The following is a 23581-nucleotide window of genomic DNA, read 5'->3' as shown; positions in this document are numbered from 1 at the left end:
TTGATATGAATTTTCCTTATGATTATTGACAATGAGAATCTGTGCCTGAGTGATTTGCTATTTTCATTTTTTTCTTTGGAACATTGTCTCTTCAAGAGTTTCCTCCATTAATAACTTGCTTTATAATTTTTCTTCCTTTTTGCTATTGAGTTGCATATGCTCCTTTTATATTGTGGATATTAAGTCCTTATTGGAAATATGGTTTGAAAATCTTTTCTCCCATTAAGTAGGTTGCCTTTTATTTTGTTGATGATTTCCTTGCTATGCAGTAGCATTTTAGTTTGATATATTTCCACTTATTTCTGCTGTGGTTGCCTGAGTATTTACTATCAAGACAAAAAATTCATTGCTAAGGAAAATATCAAGGACCTTATGAAAACTTCTGGATTTAACTTTTGGTACACTTGGTTTTAAAGCCAACTAGCAAAATGAGATATTAGCTTTCTCATTCTGTTGATGTCAGACTAGGTGATCTGGACAGAATTTATCACTGAAGATAATTAAATTAGTTGGACAAAACCAAGCTCACAATATCTTCTAAAAAGCATTGAAGAATTAGCAGAACAGTGAAGATGCCCTGTTCATCACCTTCACAATAACAATATATATATAAAATAGAAAGATGGCTTGCACTAAGAGCTTGGTGAAAGTAGTAACCCAGAGATTGTCCAGTCACCTGTTCATTTTTGACGTGGGGTAAGAATACTACATACTACAATATAGGATGCTGACTTGAATTATATAAAATAACTATTAAAAATAAACATAAGTACATATTTATTGTATGGGAAATTCTCACATACAAGTTTATGCAATATTTGTGTGAAAACCAAATAGAACTGGCACCCTTTGTTTTTATACATTATACATTAAGTATACAACTCTCAACTAGAGTCATATGCAGTTGCAGAAGAGGCTGTTGAGAAGATGAGCAGAGATTTTTTGACAGTGCTTCAGATCTAGAAGCAAGCCACAGTAAAGGTTTGACAAAGAGGTGCTGCACTCCTCTTTGGGTGGTTTTGTGAATAATTATATTCAAGAATAAGAGTGTAAGTAAATGAAAACTGGCTACACTGACTGACCATTGTTAATGGATCTGGACAGTAATTATGTTAGTTTTCATCGTTCTGATTAATTCCTGACAGATACTTAAAAGAAGGAAAGATTTATTTGGGTCATAGTTACAGAGGTTTCATCCAAGGTCAGTGGACTGATCATTGTTTCTAACCCTCGGGTAAAGGCCCATTACAAACATGAATGAAGGGCATAGTGGAACAATGTGGTTCACCTCATGATTGCCAGAAGTAGAAGCAGAGAAGAAGCAACAGGAGACAAGATACATCTTTCAGAGGCCTTTCTTCAGTGACCTGTTTTGTATAACCAGACCTTACCTTCTAGCATTCTATCTTCATGCAATAATGCCTTCAGATTATGAATCCATCAATGGATTGATCTTATAGTGAAACCAGAGCCTTTATTTTCCTATTAATGCCCCCAAACTATTTTTGCAAAGTGCTGTATTGAAAATTAAACCTTCAACATAGAAATAAGTCCTATCCATACAATAGTAGTCATTAAACAAAGACAACAGAAAAATCCTGAAAGTTTCCTAGGTTACTCATGTACTAATAATGCCCTGAATACTATGAAAATCTTTCAAATGGAAGTGTTATTCCAAGTGTCAATTATTTTTGAATTATGTAAACAATATCCAGTGTGTATATATATGTACACACACAACTATATGTGGATGTATATATATATATATATATATATAAGTATAGGTATATTACTCCATCATAATATAAAATAATTTATGACAAGAAAATAAGAGGGAAACAAGATGAAAGGAACACTTTAAAGTCTGAAAGTCAGAGACTGATATAAGAAAGAAGTCAATGAGAAAAGAAAGAAGGAAGGAAGGAAGGAAGGAAGGAAAGAAGGTTAGTTCTGTTAACTGTGTATGATAGGTTAGAAATAACATTAAATATTTGTTAGCTGGTCATTACTATAACAAAAATCCTGAAACAATCAATTTATAAAGAGGAAACATTTACTTTAGCTCGTAGATTTTCAGATTGTGTTCTGTATCCAGTTGGCTCTGTTGCTTTTGAGCTTGTGGTGAGGCTGTGCATCACGGTGGGAGAAGACACTGCACACTCCATTGCGAGTAGGGTACATGGAGAGGGAGTGAAAGAGACCTGTGTGTATGATTCTTTTCAGGATCAGTTCCTTAGTGACCCAGTCTCTCCTCTGTGCCCACCATTGAAGGCTTCCCTCCACTTCCAATTGCAATGAGTTGAGGATTAGTAATTCCAGATCCAAACGGCAGCCAATATGAGACCTACAACTTATAGAAAGTTTTATACTACATTTAAAAAGGAAATTGTATGAAAAGGTATAAATAGCTTAAATTATAATCTTAGTGAATGGGTTATATTGCACATTTTACCTTCACATAAGACTGAGAAATGCACCACAGAATGCACTCTGAGAAGAATGCAAGGAGACAAAGGATTGAAATTTGAGAAAGTAACAGCTATTAAAAATGAATTGAAGGCCAGGAATGGTGATACAAACCTATAATCCCAGCAACTTGATAAGCAAAAGCAAGATGATTGCTTAGCTCTAGGAAGCAAGCACAAGCAAAGGAAGTTCCCAAGACCCTATAATAGATTTAATTTTTTTTTTTTAAAGCTGAATATAGTGCAAGTGGTACAGTCTTTTCCTAGCATGCACAGGGCCCGGGTTCAATTCCTAGTTTTGGGGAAAAAATGTAGTTGTAGTGTTTTCACTATTGTAGTCTTTGAAGGAGAATAAGTCAATGAAAGACATAATGCAGATAAAAGTTAAAAAGTAAAAGTTAATTGAATAGAAAACAGATTGATGATAAACTCAACAACTCATTATTTGAAAAGATTAAGAAAATGGACAAATTTCTAGCTAGCTGAATCAAGAAAAAAATGAGGAAGCTCAGATCAAAGGAATAAATAAAGCTTATTAATAAAAACCATGATTGAGAGAGTATCGCTGGTCAATTCCATTTGGCATCCAAGTAAAATATAACACACACAATATCCAAATAATTTAAGCAAAGAAGGGATTACTGAAGAATTGAATTTTTGAGGTCAGTACAATCCTACAATAAAAACCTTTCCATAGTTTTTAAAAATAAGACAATTAAGATAGAAATGGGTGGGGCTGGGAAGGTGGCTCAGTGGTAAAGTGCTTGCCTTGCATGCATGAGGCCCTGGGTTCAATTCCTCAGCACCATATAAGCAAAAAGAAAAAAAGCCAGAAGTGGCGCTGTGGCTCAAGTGGTAGAGCGCTAGCCTTGAGCTGAAAAGCTGAGAGACAGTGCTCAGGCCCAGAGTTCAGGCCCCACAACCGGACCCCCCCCCAAAAAAAAAAGATAGAAATGGGTGTCTCACACCAATTATCCTAGCTCAGGAGATTAAGTTCCTGGAGGACTGAGATTTGAATCCAACCTGGGAAGAAATGTCTGTTAAGATCCATCTCTGAAAATGAGCAGCACAATTCAGGACTGGAGTTGTTGCTCAGATGGTAGAGAGGCAATGGAGCAAACAAAATCAACAGAGAAACGTAGAGTACAAATCCAAGTACCCTTCCTGCAAAACAAATCAAAAACAAGACAATTTTAGAAAATATTGTTCATGAATCTGAATGACAAAAACTCTTAAAGTATATTATTGAACCAAATTCAACAAAATAGAAAGGGTGGCTATTTTTGGTGAACTATTGATAGATCAAATGAAAGATGTATTTTTCCATGAATGGAAGGTTGTCATAATCCTCCAAAATTAATTGCTGTGATTCATTTAACTAACCATATTAACTAAGACAATGTAATAAAAATGTCATGCAATTATTCCAATAAGTGCAGAAAAATATCTGATGAAATAGGCATGTTAGTCAATTAGGAATCAGTGGAAAGTGTCTGTATTCATTAAAGGTTATTTGCAAAATAATAAACAAAAATTACAATGATTTCATTCATCATCATAATGACATTTGGAAGTATTTTCTCTTTCAAATGGGAAATGAAATTTACAATCACATTTCCATGTACTGAGTTTATTTATTTATTTATTATTTTTTTTAACGTTTTTTATTTTTTTAACAGAGGGGTTACAATTACATGGGCAAGGTCATGAGTACATTTCTTATCAAGCATTGTTGCCTCCTCCTTTGTTTCCCCTTCCCATCCCTTCCCATTCTACCCCCCAGCCCCCCACAAGTTGTAAAGTTCATTTTTCAACATTTCATTGTTGCAATGGGTCCATCTTCCCCTCCACAAATTATACCAACATCAAATACAGTGAAAACAGGGGTCATACTGTGGGGAAGGGACATACAAAGCAACAAAGAAATACCTTATAAATATGTTAAAAACAATAGCAAGAAAGAAAAAAGAAACATTTGAGTCCTTATCTTGGGTTTCATTTCGCTTATCATCAACTTATCTGACCATTTCTGCTTGTCTCAGACATATACTAGATATTGCAAAAAAGGGAAACTATGGGACCTATGTTTCTTTGGGCCTGGATTACTTCACTTAATGTAATTTTTTCCAAGTTTTTCCATTTCCTAACAAATGAGGCAATGTCATTCTGATGGAAGCATAAACTTCCATTGTGTATATATATTACCACTTTTTTTTGTCGGTTGTGGGGCTTGAACTCTGGGCTTGGACGCTGTCTCTCAGCTCTTCAGCTCAAGGAGAGCGCTCTACCGCTTGAGCCACAGAGCCACTTCTGATTTTCAAGTGGTTTATTGGAGATAAGAGTCTCACGGACTTTCCTGCCTGGGATAGCTTTGAACCGCAATCCTCAGATCTCAGCCTCCTGAGTAGCTAGGATTACAGGCATGAGCCACCTGCACCCGGCTATATACCACATTTTCTTCATCCACTCATCTACTGAGGGGCATCTGGGTTGGTTCCATATCTTAGCTACGGTAGATAATGCTGCAATAAACATAGTTGTGCTGGTAGCTTTAGTACGGTCTTGTTTGTGATCATTTGGGTAAATGCCCAAAAGTGGGATTGCTGGGTCATAGGGGAGCTCTATGTGGAGTCTTTTGAGGAACCTCCATACTGCTTTCCAAAGTGGTTGAACAAGTTTACACTCTCACCAACAATGCAGTAAGGTTCCCTTCTGTCTACAACCCCTCCAGCATCTGTTGTTATTAGAGTTCTTGATTATAGCCATTCTAACTGGGATGAGGTAGTATCTCAATGTTGTTTTGATTTGCATTTCTAATCAGGAAATGAAGGTAAATGAAAGAAAGGTTTAAGAATTGGAAAGAATTACACACATAGAAAATATGGTGGAATGTTCTAGAAAACACCATACTTAATTTTTCCTCCTGTGTGGGCACCAACGTAGTGGAATATAACAAAATACTCAGCCACCCCTAATGTTAAATAAAGGTTTCATTGCAACCTAAATTGGATCAACAGTAGTTGACTTACCCACCCAGGACAGTAAATCTTTTTAAAATAAGTTTTTTATTGTGAAAATACTGTATAGAGAGGTTACAATCACATGAGCAAGGTAATGAGTACATTTCTTATCAAGCATTGTTGCTTCTTCCTTTGTTTTCCCCCTACCATCCCTTCTCTCCCATCTCCACAACTACATCCCCCCGCTCCTAAATTGTAAAGTTCGTTTTTTGACAGCGACTTGTACATCTCATTGTTGCAATGGGTCCACCTGAATCCCTATTTGAACAATTTGTTTTTTCCCTTCCGCTCCACAAATTATACCAACATCAAATACAGTGAAAGCAGGGGTTATACCGTGGGGAGGGACATACAAAGCAACAAAAAAATCACCTGGTTCCCTATAAATACGTTAGAAACAATAGCAAGAAAGGAAAATAAAAACACGTGTCCTTATCTTGGGGTTCATTTCTATTTCGCTTAACATCATCTTATCTGACCTTTTCTGCTTGTCTCAGACATATACTAGTTATTGCAAATAAGGGAAACCATGAGACCTATGTTTCTTTGGGCCTGGCTTACTTCACTGTCTACCAGGACAGTAAATCTTTGCATGGAGGTCTAATGTCATTAATTAAGTTAGTTGCTTCAGCCTTAGGACAGTGACTTTGCTCTATGGACCAGTCCTGGGAAGGTCTTAATGCTCAAAGTCCCTTACATGTCAGCAAGAACTTGTGCAGGTGGTAAACATCATTGTCATTCTTATTCTAGAGATGACTGACTTTCAGTTTATTGGAAATTCATTTTTCCCTAATAAGCATTCCTCCTATCATCTTCACTGTAAAAAAAATGGTACGAAGGTAAATGGTGCTGATTAACAAAGGAGTTAGCCACTTTCTGTATACAAAGTCATTATTTTAAAAGTCAAATGCAATCACTTGTGCTACAGAAAGAAATGTCTCCCAACGTGGCCTCAAACTCAAAATCCTCCTGGCTATCGCCTCCTAAGACCTAGAATTATAAAGATGTGCCCACCATACTCAGATAGAAATGAAACTTTTATAAACTCTAAGAACACATTCATGTTCATGAATTAGAACAAAATACAATGTTAAAATGTTTCAACTACCAAAATCAAATTTTCAAATATCAAAAAATAAATACCCAGGAATAACTTAACAAAAATTATTCAAGACTTCTATGAATAAAATTTAAATAATATAATAAAGTATGGAGACCCAAATCTATAACTATTTCTATTTCTGCCTATATCTATTGAGTTCTGTGTATGTTCATGGATTTCAAGATGAAATACCTAATATCTAATAAATCTGACTATACTGTTAATACTTTAAGAATCAAACTATTATACATATTTATTTAACTTTACAAGCTAATAAAATTATTAAAAATAAAAGCAATAGGAGAAAGTTATTTACCCTTTACATGCATATTTTAAACATTTATGCTGCTCATTAAGATTTGTTTAGTCTCCGCTTTGAGGGGATGAGGTCATGTGACACGTTTGGTCAATGAAAGGTTCAAGTAATGTGTTACTTCAATCTGAAAGATTTTAGGGAATTGTCAACAGTTCATACACTCCTTCTCTCTGCTACCTTCTTCTTTCTGCTAAAGTAAGTAATAACAAGTATACAAGAACAGCTGCTTCAGCAGTCTGGGCCCAATACTAGAAGAGATCAAGCCAAGGAATTGTGGCTCATGCCTGTAATACTGTAAGCTACTCAGAAGATTGATATTTGAGGATCATGTTTCAAAGCTAGCCTGAGCAGAAAAATCCATGGGACTCTTATCTCCAATTAACCATACACAAAATAACCACATGTGGAACTGTGGCTCAAACACAAGAGAGCTAGTACTAAGACTCAGAGACAACAACCAAGTTGTAAGTGCAGGAGCGTTGATGTGCTAGGAAGAGATTAAATCAGAGAGGTGTGTCTCAAGTGTATGTTAAGATCCTGGTTCCTTCCTATCTGCCTCTGTCTCTGCACTTTGTGTCTCTTTCCAGACACAGTCTTATCTATCTGTCTCTGTCTGTCTCTTTCCTCTTTCTTTCTCTATTTCCTCCTCCCTTCCTACATCCAGCTGCTATACAGTAACTAAGCTTCATCTGCTGAGCAGTTCTGGCACCATGATCTCCTGTCCTGCTTCAATCTCAAAGCCACTGAGCCTAATGACCATTGGGCTGAAACAGTGACTCAAAATGAATATTTACTCTTTTAAAATTATTTTTATCAAGTATTTCCCCACAACAATGGGAAAGGAATACAAAGAATAGGTAAGTCATGGAAGCATTTTTCTTAACTTGAATATTAGTTATGACAAATTTTTATTTTTGCTGGTATAGGGCTTGAACGCAAGAACTTAGCATTTACTCAGATAACTTACATACCTCCAGCCTGGTTATAATCACTGTTAAAGGTGTATACTCTCTATTTTGTCTTAATTAACTATATAAAGATTTAGAAGAAAAATAACATGTCCTACTCATTTATCTTTAATATATTTTCTGTGTATTTGAGATTCCTATCAAAATATATTTTGTTAAGCCACTGGAGAAAGTTCAGTGCTATAGTATGATTAATTGTAGGGAAACAGTCCTTATCATTTATGCTATCTAACTGGCTGATAATGGCTTGTTATATAAATCTCTTCCCAAACCAGCAGAAGTACAACAGAGCTCTGTTGGTTTATTTGTTCCTAGACAAATTTAGAGTAATAAAAAGTACACAGTATACATTCTCTCTTTACATGAAATTCAAGAGAGGTCTTGATATAATATAATAACAATAGTTTCTGATATTTTTTAAATAAGTTTTTTATTGTGAAAATACCATACAGAGGGGTTACAATTACATGAGCAAGGTAATGAGTACATTTCTTATCAAGCATTGTTGCCTCCTCCTTTGTTTTTCCCCTACTATCCTTTCCCCTCTCCTCCCACCAAAGTTGTAAAGTTCGTTTTTTTTGACATAGTGTCTTGTACATCTTGTTGCAATGGGTCCACCTATATCCCTATTTAAACAATTTGTGATAGTTTGCAAAGCTTTCTTCTGATAGCTTTGTACTTTTTAGACTGTGGGCTTTAAATAAAAGCAAACCACAAAATGATCACCACCCCATAGCTATAAATGGAGTGCTTACTTCATTTTTTCTTCAAGGAACTGTCTAATTCACTTATATAGTACACTCCTACAAGTACAAGGAATAGAATACTCAAAATATTCATCATTAATATAGAGATGGGCACTCACTGGTGGTTTATCTGTATTCCTAGCTACTCAGGAGGCTGAGTAGGTCATGGCCCACAGCCAGGCTAGGAAGGCAAGTCCATGAGACATGAACGAGCAAAAGTCTAGAAATAGCACTGTGGTTTAAGTGGTAGCGAACTGGCCTAGAATATAAAAGTTTAGGGACAGTGCCTAAGCCATGATTTCAGGCCCCAGGACTGGCACAAACAAAAAAGATTAATTTGAACCTGGCAAATATTACTAAGATACAATGAGAATTTAGTCAATTTTCTTCAAAAGCAATCCAGGCCTATTAAAATGAATTTTTTCCTGTTTATTGTTAGAGGAGAGCAATATACTCTCTTCCTCACTAAATCTTGAGCAAAGGAAAAGGGGCCAAAGTGACATCTTTAGTCTTGGCAGCTTTCTGGTAATGATTAGTTGTCCTTTCCATCTTCCTGAAATAGAGTATTCCTTAAGATATGTACTATGTACTATGTATATGTACTATCACACCTTCCCTAACAATCTACCTACAGTGGAAAAAGAAGAGACTTTATAGGTTCATAAAGAAGCTGCATCATATTGTATATGAAGAATAATTTAGTAGGAGACTCATACATTTACTGGGAAAATGCCATCTGGTATCCATCATAGTTAGCACATTAAAGTATTTAATGCCAAAGGGGACATTATAGCTGATGAATCTTTGGGTTACTTTTTCTGTGTGAAATAAATCCTGCAATTTAAATGCAGAAGTAAATTCTTCTGCATTAACCTGTTTCAAAGTCTCGTCAATAAATAATGAAATTATTGATGGGGCTGAAAAATAGGTTGTCCGTGTAACTCAAAAGTAAGGAGAAAAGGGAAAATGTTGGATGTATATATTATTCTGGATAAGGATAATTTAGCAATTTTAATGGATCTGCCTATTTCAACATAAAAAAGGACAAAAACCCCTTTAGAGTCCTCATCTAATTGTGAATGGAATGTTTCTGCTACTCCTATCTCCCCACACCATAAAAAGTACTTGAAAGATGAACAGGGATCGGATAGGAGAAATTTGAGCTAGTTCTAATGGAGCTTCCTTACCTTTCCCCTTTAGTTTTAGAAATGCACACATACACACACACACACACACACACACACACACACACACACACACACACACATTACATCACAAATGCCTGGAGCCCCATTCATTTTGGCAATTTAGGAAATCCCTGCTAAGAGCTTTCAGTTTGAGACATCTAAGAATTTATTTTTCCTTTTTCTGCCCAGGGTAGCATATCTATGTGGAAAATCTCTCTCAGTCTGTGGCTAAGTTGCCTGGTTCTCTTCGTTTGTCTCAGTGTCTGATGAGTAAAAAGAATTCCCTAACCCTATTGTGAAGAGTGATTGTTTTTCTGTAAGTTGAAAATATGTTAAAGTGAATGTCATATATGATAAATAGCCTGAATTTTATATGAAATTGTTTTAACCATGCAAAACCACCTATTCATTTTGTTTTGGCACTATTCTTTACAAAGACACAGATTTAAGTTTATTTATACAGATACTTCACAATTAAGAATTTCATATAGATGTCCTGTCACCAGAAATATGTCACATGCTAGTTCAAGGCCCATGGCTTCAACATGGTATTTGCAGGCAAGGATTTTAGAACAGTAGCACCTTCATACCTTTGTGCTTGTCTTATTTACAAGGATGTCTTTCTAGTGCCTGTCTTTCTAGTAATAACTAATAAGAGAACTAGAAAAAGGATAGTAGGCTTCCTAAGACACAGAGAAAGTGTATCAAACTAATTCTTTATGTGTGTATTTGTCTATTTTTCATACTTGTTCATTTTTAATAAGTAATTGTACATAGGGTTTCCAATTCCAGAAGTCAGGTTATGAGTACAATGCATTTTGGTCAACTTCACCCCTTCCTCATTCTCCCCCAACGCCTCCTGTTCCATCCCTACTGTCAAGTTATATAGTTCAATTTTTACATAATGCAGATTGAATATAATGACTGCATTAGCTTACCTCTCTCCCCTCCATTCACGGGCCCCTCCCTGATACAGACCCCACCCCCAGAAAATGTTTCAACGTCTTGTTTTTAACTTCCTAATACAATGTGTTGGTCAATCCATCTCTAAACTCTGACAATAAACAAATATTCATTAAAATCCACCAGAAACTACTTCAGATATTTTATACCTAAGAGATTCCGTTCCTTAGATTAGTGCTGCCAAATATTTAATATGACTGTGAAGGATCCAGGAACCCTGTTAAAATGGAGCCTCCGACTGGGGCCTGAGATTCCATGCTTCTTAGGAGCTCCTGGGTAAAACTGATGCTGTTAGTCAGCAGATGTCAATTCAAGAAACAACCCTGTGAGGTGACATTGTAATAACAGCAGTGATGCTGGCAAGGGCAACACTTTAACATACCCCATCTCACTTGATCCAAAGCGCAGTAGGGAAGGCTAATAGCATAGATCTAGTGTGCAAACAGACATGCTGAAAAGTTGGGAAACATTTCAAAACATCATAATGAAAACCAGTGAAACCTGTACATTAGTTCAACACCAGCAAGATACAGTTATTTCTAAGTAAACAAAAGATCCTTCTCTCCTCAGCTAAGCTGAATGGAGGATGGAATTTGTGTACAGTTTGATAGGGCTGTGACAGCATACATTTATCTTGTATTTAATCCACAGCTGCTTTTGCCAACACACTGCACTCAGCAGTTTTCCTCACATTTCCAGTGGTGAGTCCAGGCAGCACCATATGAAAATGACCTTTGGGTAATTATTTAAATGGGGTATCAATGAAGCTCAAGTGACTGATTCAGGAGTGGTCCTGCATCTGCTTTAGAAGCCTGAACTGTTAGGAAAGCAAGTAGGGTGGGTTATGCTCCATGTAATACTGGTGTGTTTCAAAAAAAACAAAAAACCCAATGCCACAGGAAGAGTGGCTCAAGTTCAAAGTCCCTAAATTCAAAGTCACTAACTACTCCAGCAGCAAGCATAGCAGATTTATTAGTACCTCTGAGAACATCTCCCCAAAGAACAATTCTGCCTATGTCAATTTTAATGATGCAATTCCCATGTATGTTTCTAGGCCACCTTGCCCTAGGGCCACTCTGGAAGTGTTAGAAGAGAGGATTCTGCTCAATTTATGACAAAAGGTATTCTTTGATTATTGAGCAGAATATTCAGTCTTTTCTTTTATACAGATCAATTATATAGGGAGGCAAAGGGAAAATATAAAGATACATCATTAAAGAGTCTTGTTCTGGTTGGTGTACCTTTGTAACCCCAGCTTTGAGAATCATTGTGTCCCATTTTTTATGTTCTCTGAGCCTATTAACTATTTTGCTGAAGTAAATTTCTTTTTTGGGGAGGGAGGGCTAGTCCTGTGTCTCAAACTGGAGGCCCTGCACTTCCTGAGCTTGCTTGAGCACAGCTAGTGTTCTACCACTTGAGCGAATCACCTCCATCCTTGAGGGTTTCTTTTTGTTGTTGTTCATTTTGTTTGTTGTTGTTGTTTTGATGCTCGTGGGGCTTCAACTCTGGGCCTGGGCGCTGTCCCTCAGCTCTTTAGCTCAAGGCGACTGCTCTACCACTTGAGCCACAGCGCCACTTCCGGTTTTCCAGTGGTTAATTGGAATCTAGAGTCTCAGGGAGTTTCCTGCCCAGGCTGGCTTTGAACCAGGATTCTCAGATCTCAGCCTCCTGAGTAGCTAGGATTATAGTCATGAGCCACTGGCACTAGGCTCAATCCTCAAGTTTTAATGGTTAATTGGAATTTTTTTTTTTCTCAGACTTTTCTGCCCAGGCTGGCTTTGAATCACAATCCTCCAAATCTCAGAATCCTGAGTAGCTAGGATTACAGGCATGAGCCCCTGTGGTGGTACCTGGATGAACTGTCATAATATTATAGAAAAGATAGTATTTTTAAAGGACTATGGTAAAGGAGCTAGGTGGAAATTACAGATGGTCACCCTGAGTTTATCTCACATACACGTCGATATCCTAAAATATATCATGATTGTAATGCAGGACTTTCCAAAGTGAATAACGAGGCCATGACATGGAGTTTGTTCTCTCTGACCACCGATCTTGCTCTGTAATTGACAATATAGAACCATGAATATAAGTGGCCTCTGTTCTGTGGCATAAGATGTTGGCTGTTGGTGAAGTGGTTCTGGCCTTGTCCTCTTGACAGTGCTGGTCACTTGCGTTTTATGATTTCAGTAAATAAACAGTGTTACCTGGAGGGTGACAGCTACATTCTCTCATGTGCTGCAAACATGATTTGTATAACCATTTGTCAAACTGAAGAAACCACTTAAGTTGTTTGGAAAGTGAAAACCATTTCTGTAAAAGAAAGGGAAAAAAATGTACTGCACATAGCCAAATGAGCAACCCATAGCTTTACATTTTATGCAAGGCTTTCTTTTTTTGTTTGTTTGTTTCAGTGAAAACTGTGCTTTAACACAAAATTCTTTGCTTCAAATTTAACCTTAGGCGTGTGCATGCTGTTTTGTAATTGTCCCACAGGAGTGAACTTCTTTACACAGTTGCAAATGTCACTTTAAAATCTTTAGAAGTAAAATTCTGTTTTGTGTACACAGCGGGAGGGAAAGAGAGAGATAGACACACAGACAAGACAGAGACAGAAATGTAGAGGATTTAAATATGTATATATATTTCAGAGCAATGATCAGAAAGAATAAATGCCTGTTAATTACATTTATGTTCAGCTACAAATAACTTTATCATTTATTTATTTGAGCCATCATAGTACTTTCTAGTTTTTATCATATGATCTGACCACAAAGTGCTCTGTTAAAAGCCTAGTGTGTATATAACTACCAAGTTAATGACTCTTTCCTTATTTCTATCTTTGTCTGATTATCTCTAGCATCTTATCTGTATTGGCCCTCATTTTATTTTCTCTCTAACCACTACATCTAAGCAATCATCTCTCTTCCCCTCCCTCTTCTATTCCTTCTACTCCTCCTCCTCCCTCCCTCATCTTCTCTCTCCTTTCAAATCCAAGCTCAATTCATCCCATCTATTGACAGTTATGTATACTATTGACTAAAATAATCAACTCATTTGTCCTAAATTATATGTTTAAATCTGTGTATCTCCACAGAGATTTGCTACAATAGCAGTCAGTATGTCTGTAACTTAACCGAACCCTTTCTTCTATGATGATAACTAGAATACTTGTCAGTAGACACATTAAACCCAGAAGTTGAAGAGGCATCTTGATTTTCCTACTTCACGTTTCACTAGTCATGAATCTGTGGATGCTGTATATTCATTTTTCCTCAGATCTTGTTTACATTGCATCTGTAGCCTCAGTTATCTATGGATAAACCCAGGATCCTTCCTCCCCATCCCCCACTGCAAAGGCTGAAAATTAGACTAGAAAATTGAAGGAAGCTATAGTATGTGTTATGTCAGGAACCTCCCTCATCATGGAAATTATACTTGGCCTGCATTATGGAGAGCATCTAGCTCTTCCTAATCCATTACACAAAATGACATTAGCTCTTCAAATGGGCCCTGCCAGCTGCTAAAAGCCATTGTAGGTTTTTCATCTATATTTCCCCAGAGACAATTCCCTCCTGTTCATAAATTTGTGCCCGACTCTTCAACCTAATTTACATAGTGGAACTCCCAGGAAACAATAGTACCTTATTTCTGGGTTCTATACATAGATCAGTGATTTCAAATCTATAATTAAAACCTGGAGCCTTACTAACTTCTACTGTGTTTGTTATGGCTCAGGATGCCCAGCACTAAATATATAAGTTAAAAATATAAAGAAAGATGTTTCCCAGTATATAGTGTTGATAATCTGTCATTTTTTTTGTCTATTAACAAACTCATTTATCACTGCAAGTTCAGATCTCCTTTAGAAGCTTACCAATGAAATGTATCCTTCTGAATGTAGGCCATTTCTTCTTCAGTGTGTAATGATTACAATAAGTAGTGCCTCCCTGTGCTCCTTTACATGCATCAGTGCATATGCTCTGGCAATAAAATCCTTCAGATCCTGGAGATGGAAATAAACACTCAGAACCTATGCGGTCATCTGTTGTAACCACCAGGGCCCTTCTCTAATGTTGGATCATTTAAAATAGTTATGGCTGTAATTACTTGATGGGGAAATATGTTTACCTTTCCTTCTACTTCCAAAGTGTCAGAGACATTTTTCCCACACTATAGCTCTTAATTTTGTTTTTTTTTTTTATTTTCTTCTTTTTCTTATTTTAATTTTATCATCAAGATGATGTACAGAGGGCTTATAGTTACATAAGTAAGGTAATAAGTACATTTCTTGTCTAACTTGTTACCCTCTCCCTCATTTTTCTATCTCTTTCCCCCCTCCTCCCAATCTCCTCCCCCCATCAAGTTGTAGAGATCAGTTCCAACATATTGTCTCGTGAGTATCCCTGTTGCATTGGTTCCCCCTTTGTCTTTTGTCTCACCATTTTGTTGTTCCCCTTCCCTTCCCTGCTTCAGATAAACTTATATACAATATCCAGTGTACCAAAATCAAATACAGTGAGAACAGGGGATGAACCATAGGGGGAAAAACACAAAAGAAACAAGAAATAACATAGTACATTAAAAACAATCACAGCAAAGAAAAACCTCCTGTGTCCATGTTTCTTGGAGTTCATTTCGCTTAGTATCATCGTATATGGTCATATTTTGTTTTAAAGTAGGAGATTTAGTTTTGATATACCATCTTAGGTCGGTGTAATTAATTTATATTTTCATATCTTTTTCCATGTACTTCACTGTTTAGTAAGTTATTTACCGTAGTATGAATAACAATACTATCAACTAATTTTATGTATTTGATATTCCTGATGTGATGGATTAAATGGAAAAGAATGCAAAGATGGACTTGTCTGAATTATAAACATAGCCTTTTGGTTTAAGAATTATACTACTTCATTTTTAGAAAATGTTGGTTTATAATTTCTCTTTTGTATATGTATCTATATACTAATATTCATATTTTTATAAAATAGTAATGGATTTAAAATTAGTAATGCTTCTGTTGGCAACATCTAGCTCTCTTATTTTTATTCTTCCATTTTACTTTATTTTATCTCAGTGATGTCTGGTAAAGTTGCTCTTGTATTTCTAAATGGGCTTTCCAGCTTGGATTCTCTCTTAGTTTCCCAAGTGACTTGACAAAGTTCAGATAATCAAAATCTGTAAAAGTAAAAAAATGGCACAGTTCTGAGCAGGCAAGTTTATGAGGGAAATGACACTTCAGTGTTTACTTTCTCTAGCTTCCATTTCTCTAGGGCTGAGCATCATAGATGTATACACTTTGATCCGGGCCACTGGTCGATGTTCCAAAACTTGAATTAATCTTTGGAATAGATTCCTTTATGGATTTGATTAACATTTTATCTGTTGAATATACTTTAGAATGTATTCTATTTTTTCCAAATCAGTGATTAGTTTTACATTTTTAAAATGTAGGTAAATTACCCTCACCTAAGAGCATCAGGAGTTCCTTAAAGGGATGGAATTGGTCAGCTGGGACACAGCTCAGATAGACTGGTTGTAGGTGTGTCAAGTAGGGAGAAGCTTTGGTTGGCACCTGGTCACATGGGAGAATTCTACTGGAGTCTCTCCGGAGGAAGTAGCATAAGGATCTTATCTTCTTATAAACAGTGGTGATGAGGTTCAGATAGATGGACCATACCAAGAAGTCAATGAAATATATACTCAAAGGAAGGCTACATAGTTTCAGGAGAGTATATAATTAAAGAATCTGGCCTAGATTTCATAAAGCTGCCCTGAGGAAATGATTGAGTACAAAGAAGACGACCAAGTGAGGGGGAGTGAAGGGAAATTATGCAAGGCCACAGATATTTCAAGACTTTATATGAACTTAGGTAAGTTACTTTTTATCATAATACAAGAGGGAAATGAAGGCCTTATAAAAGTATTTCTTGGCAGAGAATAACTAGGAGAAGAGCTGAAAATCTGTCTTCACGGGAAATAGTCTCAGATTGTGAGGTGGTAATGGGCACAATGAAGCAAGAGTACAAGGTCAGTTCAAAAGAGAGAGAAACAGAATGGAGAACAGGAACAATGAAATATCGAGAACTACAAGGGGGAGGAAGAGGACGTTTGAGACCATGTCTAGTTCATCTCAATTATGTTCTATGAAAATATCTTCTTAACATGTCTTTACCTCTTGGGAAAAATTATTTATGTAATCTGTATTTAATATACTTGTTATTTCCTATGTTTTATCCTTCCTTGCTCACTCCCTTCCTCCCTCACTCCCTCCCTCTTTCCTTCCTTCCTTCCTTCCTTCCTTCCTTCCTTCCTTCCTTCCTTCCTTCCTTCCTTCCTTCCTTCCTTCCTTCCTTCCTTCCTTGCTTCCCTCCCTCCCTCCCTCCCTCCCTTTCTTCCTTTCTTCCTTTCCTTCTATGGTACTGGGATTTGAACTTAGGGCCTTGAGCTATACAGATAGAGTTTTGTGTTTGCACTTAGGCTAGACTCAACTTCCATTCTTGAACAGCTGGGATTGCACCGTTTCATCATGCCAAGTTTTGTTTTTGTGGGTTTTTTTGTTATTGTTGTTGAGATAAGGGCAGCCTGACATTTTGTCTGAGTTGGGCCCAAATTGTAATCCTCTAAAGCACTACCTCTATCCATGTTTTATATTTTCTACCTTAGTAAATGACAGCTGCATGAAACATGTTTCTTAACAGTTAAGAAAGTTACATTTCCTAACACTTAATCTAACTTATTTTAAAGCTAGAAACAAATCTGAACCTTCAGAAATTCCAAATCTATGAAAAAATGTTTAATGCCTAATGCTTCAAATATGTTCTTTCCCTTTTTAACTTTGCCAACCTCTTATTATAAAAAAACATTTGGCAATTAATGAATGGCTTACATTTTGCTTTTATATCTACATGAATTGGGGTGGCACAATACAAGAAAACTCTGTAGATGCTTCTGACATAAAACTCCTTTTAAAAATAGGAATTTGCCAAACATAGCAATTTCAGTTTTAATTCTGCTATTTGAACCTAAATGATTTGGAAGATGGTAGAAATTTCTTCTATTCTAAATCTCAAATCCATAATCTCTGAATCACAGATGATAAGGATTCTACAAGACTTCTATTGTCTATGTTGTTTTCATCATTGGAAATTATGTTCCATTACCTTAATTGTAATATGAATTATTATTTCCAAAATCAATTTCTATTTTCTCAGGGATATTTTTTCTTATTTTAATATTTCTATGAATTGTTTTCCTTAAAGTGATGGCTTTCTGTTTGTAATCATAATGAATGTTGATGATAACAACATAAATGTAAATTCTGAGTATATTTGTGTTGTCTGTTTTTAAGTCATTCCAACCTCTTTTTTTAAATAAAAGAATGTCTATAGACATACCTTCTACCTCTGCCTGTGCTGGGTGTTAGTTGTTTATTGAATCTAATTTAGTTCTCCTAACCACCTTTGCAACATTTTTATGACCGTTCAAGTTAGAAATTGAGTCAGAGAACAAACTGCTTGTCTGAATCCATACAGAACTGGTCAGTAATGGAGGTAGATTAAAATGCGAGAAGAGTGACATTGATCAAGATGCATCATACACATAAATTGAGAGGTTGGATTGGCACTCTTCATACAACTCCTTATGGGTAAATGTATAAATTAAAATGTGTTATCCAACTCACAATTCTGTTTTATCTATGTACAAAAACTACTTATAGACCATGTTTGTCATATTATGCCACAATTCACTGGATATGACTTTTCCTCATTCATTTTCTTCTTTAGTTTTCTAATGTTACCTTCTGGTATAGTTTGCAGAAAATAATTTTGTGGGGTGTTTGTTGGTATATAGAATGAGTGCCTTGTACAGACATTCTGATGAACAACATATTCTTGTTTACTATATATAGTTTCCAGAACTTAATCAGTGCTCATCAAATTTCTCTCCTTTTCTCTAACAGTACCTATTAGGAAATACAAAAAAATTACACTGACATATATATATTCAAAGAAAGTCATGTCCTGCCCCCCACATTAACAAGCCTTGTCTCCTTCCTATTAAATAACAATCCTAAACTCCCAGAGTAGCTAATTTTTTTTTTTTTTATAATATGTATACGGAAAGGAAGGGTGAGCCTGTCCTCCTGCGTGATGCTTTCGTCCAGGAGCCATTTCTTTATGGCTAAGGAGAGGGTTATAAGCTGTGAGGTGAAAGTCAGATTCCATATCCTTAACTGTTGTAGAACTCGAGTCTAGAACAAGTCACCATCATCCCCAGATCTGCCTCCAAAATGCGATGACAACCTAATATAACATCATGATGGTCAAGATTCGTGGTGAGAAATAGTACGTGCTTTAATGTAAGCTCCTGTACCGATTTCTCATATATAATGTGAAGGAGTCAAATGAGTAAACCTTATCAAAGCTGAGGGCATTTGAACAAAGTAGCAGAGGAAAGAGACGTGTTTGATAGCTTGCATATCATTTAAGGATCTTGGGAAAGTATGCCTGGATTTACACTACTGCCTTGTTGTCATTACTGTGGTTGTTAAAATTCCAAAATTATTATCATGCTATCCATTCAAGCCGATGATATAAATTTGCCTCACATAAAACTTAGATGCATTTGAGGCACCATATATCTAGTTGTTTTAATATGCTGTACATGCCATGACACTGAGGTAATCAGACCTTTGGTACTGTACATAACTCATCTTTTTAATCCACAAAGTGCTTTTGTTATATTAACTAAAAATTCAAGATTATTTTGTATCAATGCCAGTATTGAACTATCTCTGGGAAAAATTAATTACATGGATTTATTTCTTCATTTTCAGTAATTCTTTTTTTTGAAATAGTTCAAGAGAAGTATACACATCATTCTATTGAATGATGGAATTGAAAGGAACCTAAAAGAACTCACCTAATGGAATGATGATCCCCACATTTCAGCAATCAACAGTGATCCCACCTCCAACAAACTAGGAAAACACATCCTTGGGAGTAGATGAACTTCTTTTATGTATCAAATCACAGTTGGAGCCAAAACAACATGCTCACTCTATCCCTTTGACTTTTAGTTTTATAGTCCTTTCTGTACTTTGGGACCGATTACTCAAAGTCCTTGTTCTCCATGTTACACCCACACCCTGGGTCAGGATACAAATAAGATCATCTTCAGTATATGGGAAAAAAAGTTCTCACAGATCACTGACTTGGAAAACATGTCTGGCACATAGCAACCTGCATGCCCTTGTTGTGATTGCTCTACTCTTATTCCATTTTCAACTGTATTTTAGAAGTAAAATAGAAAACAATTTAAAGGAAGCCATTTTCACACGGGAGGGAGGAACAGAGAGATAGGAATTGCTTGCCTCTGAAAAGGATCAAGTATTTAGAACATTTTTAAAAAGTCTTCTTTATCTGATGCATCACTACTATCAAGACAGTTAAGATAAAATATTACAGTGGAATCTAGATTCATTCTGTCCTTGGGAGAATACAAGTTGCTTTTATAAAGAATACACTGGTTATAGCAGTCGGAGTGGGGCCTAAATCTCAATGAATTTTCAGAGCCTTCTTTAAGAAAAACAATGTATATAGTGCAACGATTTTAGAAAGTAGTTTGTAACTTAAAAGTTTTGACAAATATTAAATTAACAAATGTAGTATTTGTATCAAATATATTTTGTACACACAATGAAGCTCAATTCTTCCCTGCCTCCCTACCTTTTTTCCTCCCTCCTTTTTCTTTCCTTTCACCTTTCTCTTTATCTTTTTTCCTTTTGTCTTTCCCTCCTTTGCCTTTGCCTTTTCACCCTTGATCACTGTATCAAAATTCCACCCAAAGCTAAATGTAATATCACCTAAAATTAAGATTAAAAAAATTCATCAGGAAAGGTAAGGGGAAGCATAATTACTTCTGTGTATGAGAAAGAAATGCCTCACTAGTAAGGAGAATGGCTTGGAGAAAATAGCCATTGGAAGTAGAAAACTATTAAGACTACTGAAACAGTCCAGTTGGCTCATTGATAGAGCCTTTCTCTAGCATTCATGATAACATGGGTTTGATTCCCAGCACTGCCAAAACAAGCAAAATGAATTCAGTTAAAATCTAATAAAAGCATGGTTTTTAGTACACTGTGACATGTGAACTGGCCAACCAGGTAAATGTCATTGTCCAGTGGTTCTAATATGAATCACTGCATAAGCAAAAGATACAAGAACGGCATAGAAGTAAAATAATTCTTTTTAAACTCTTTTGTCATGTATGAGGAAGTTTTGAGAATGCTCGTTTTCTGTTCTTTAGCTTATGTAGCTAAAATGCTTGAAGAATGACATTAGGACATCTTTTGAAATGTGTCTGCTTTTAGATGTAAGCTAAATATCAGATAAGTCAAGTAGGATAAAGCTTTCTCAGCATGCTGTGATGAATCAGAAAGAATGGATCAGTGGCAGACCTGAAACACTCTCACAAAATATCCCCTGTCATATATTCATGACTTCTTATCTCCTCTGAGGGCCTGTGCCACCAGTTCAAAAGTATGCTTCACTGTGAAGCCATTAGTTCAACACACTCACAGGTGTGTACAGTTATCCAGTGGCAGGAACAATGAATAGCCTCATCCAGTGCTCTGGTAGTATACACAAAGGTAGATAGTAAGTTAACAGGCTAACACAACTCTAAAATGGAAATAAAGAAATACGGCACAGTAGCTATTTCTAAAGTCTGTATCTGTTTTCATAAAAAAAAATGCATGTGTTTCTCTTCCATAAAAAGGAAAAAGAAGACAGAATAGCCACATCACATTTTTAAGCTCTTCCTCTACCCCTCGATAATCTGTAAACCACTGATGTAAGGTGAAACCTTTAGGTAACATTGTTACCATGGTACTGAGGGATCTTCATTCTGTTGCACTGATGACTCCTAATTTCCAAATCCAGCATGCTTTTTTTGAGTCCTCATTATTCTTGATTTCCCTTAGCACTTGGCCTTTTGAAAAGATCTTCATTGTCTTGTAACCCTTCAATGCCTTAGTTTTCTGCCTCCTTCCTTGATGTTTCCTTCCCCTACCTTTATCTCCTCCAATTGACCTTTTCCCCCTGGTGTGAATATTTTCCAAAGGTCTGTTCTGTACTTTTTTTTAATGCATTGTCTTCTTTGGTTCTCTTCCAAATCGATTACTGACTCTTCTTTGCTGAACAGCCTCCTGGAGGTGGGGTCATGCTCTATCTTGTTGCTCTACATTGCTCAGATCATCTCTTCCTAAAAAAGAAAAATCATCCCTTTTCCTATAACTTCTACTTGCTTTCTGGATTTCAGTCTTTTAGGACATCTTTCCTTATGAAGATACCTTGGTGACAGTCTCCTCTATCCCCACATTATGTCACTCATTGTTGCATGTGGAGGTGAATCCACGTATAGGCCCAGACTGGTAGCATCATCATCATCAGCTGGGGGCATTTTTGAAGTGTCAATTCTGAGGCCCACCTGTCAGATCAGCTGAATTAGAATCTCCAGGGATGTGGCTTAGGGATTTGTATCTTAACTAGCACTCTGAACTGTTCTGAAACAGACTGAAGTCAGAAGTCATGTTGTCAGAAGTATGTTGTCATTGCTGTGGATGAACAAATGCATAACAAAGAAACAGCATTTATTAAAAGGATTTCTAGTTGTACATTTTTATGTCAGGAATTGTATTTTGCATGCAGATCAAAGAATCACTTTCAAGTTAATATCACAGCTGATACCTAATAGCCTTTATCAACTTAGTCTCTACAACACAGCCTTATTTTTAAACTCACTGACCTGCCTTACTTCTAACAATACTGTAATCATTCTCAATATTATTCATGGACAAATTTATTAATCATATTCCCTTGAAGAGTAATTTATTCTGAGATACAACTAAAATGTGTCCACCTCAGATAATCTGAAAATTTATAAGAAAAAAATATGGTAAAATACATGAAATTCTACCACCAAGAAAGAACCACAAAGTGTTGCATGTGTTTTTCCTAGTATGTTGGCATGCATTTTCCCTATAAAAATGCCATGAAATGAAGTACAATGTTCTGTTCCCATGTTGTCAATTTATTCTCTTGCTCTTAAATACTGTTTCCTACATCTTTGTCAATGATTCCATCATATTTCTGGTAATCATCTCTGCCCTATCCACATCTTTTTAAATTTAATTTTATTGTGAAGGTCATGTACAGAGAGGTTACCTTTACATAAGTAGAGCGGCAATGAGTACATTTCTTGTCAAACAGTGTTAGCCACTCCCTCATTTTCTCCCACGTTCCCTTCCCCCAACAGATCTTCTCTTAACCCGTTGAGAGTTCTATGAAGTCATTTTCATTACCTCTACATCACAGTTCAGACACTTGTGTGTTCTTATAACCTCTTGTAGGAGCCTCGTAGGTTTGCTTGGAAATTAATTTTTCTGAAGTGTAGCTCTGAGAAAATTGACCGAAAGTCAATGCAACCCTCCAGTTACCTTCCCAATCAGGCTGCCATCCCGAGTAAGCCGAGTACACATGCTGTTGCTGTCTGAGGATCTGGATGACACTGTGAACACATGCATAGTAAATGAACAGCATGTGTGACGATGACCTACTATTTATTCTTACAGAATTTTCTACTTTATCTTCCCTTGACTCTTTCAACTGTAATCTTAGCTCCATGAAGATGGTAGGTTTACTTGTGTCTCCATTATTGCTATATTGCTAAAACCTAGAACAGTACTGGATATATATGAGATACTTGGCATGAATTTGAAATATGCAACAAACTCCTTTATGAATAC

At 36.3% G+C, this 23581-nt stretch overlaps 1 protein-coding gene across 1 annotated transcript in view; it reads left to right on the top strand.

The window, feature by feature from the left end:
• The window catches only part of Ctnna3 (catenin alpha 3), a 1268549-nt gene that overhangs the window by 833241 nt on the left and 411727 nt on the right, over positions 1 to 23581 (top strand). The window lies entirely within an intron of this gene.

Source organism: Dipodomys spectabilis, unplaced genomic scaffold, assembly GCF_019054845.1.
Source record: "Dipodomys spectabilis isolate Male_0828 unplaced genomic scaffold, ASM1905484v1 ptg000207l, whole genome shotgun sequence".
Taxonomy (NCBI): Eukaryota; Metazoa; Chordata; class Mammalia; order Rodentia; family Heteromyidae; genus Dipodomys; species Dipodomys spectabilis.
The sequence above is the reverse complement of the archived record's forward strand: the minus strand, read 5'-3'. Positions and strand labels throughout refer to the sequence as shown.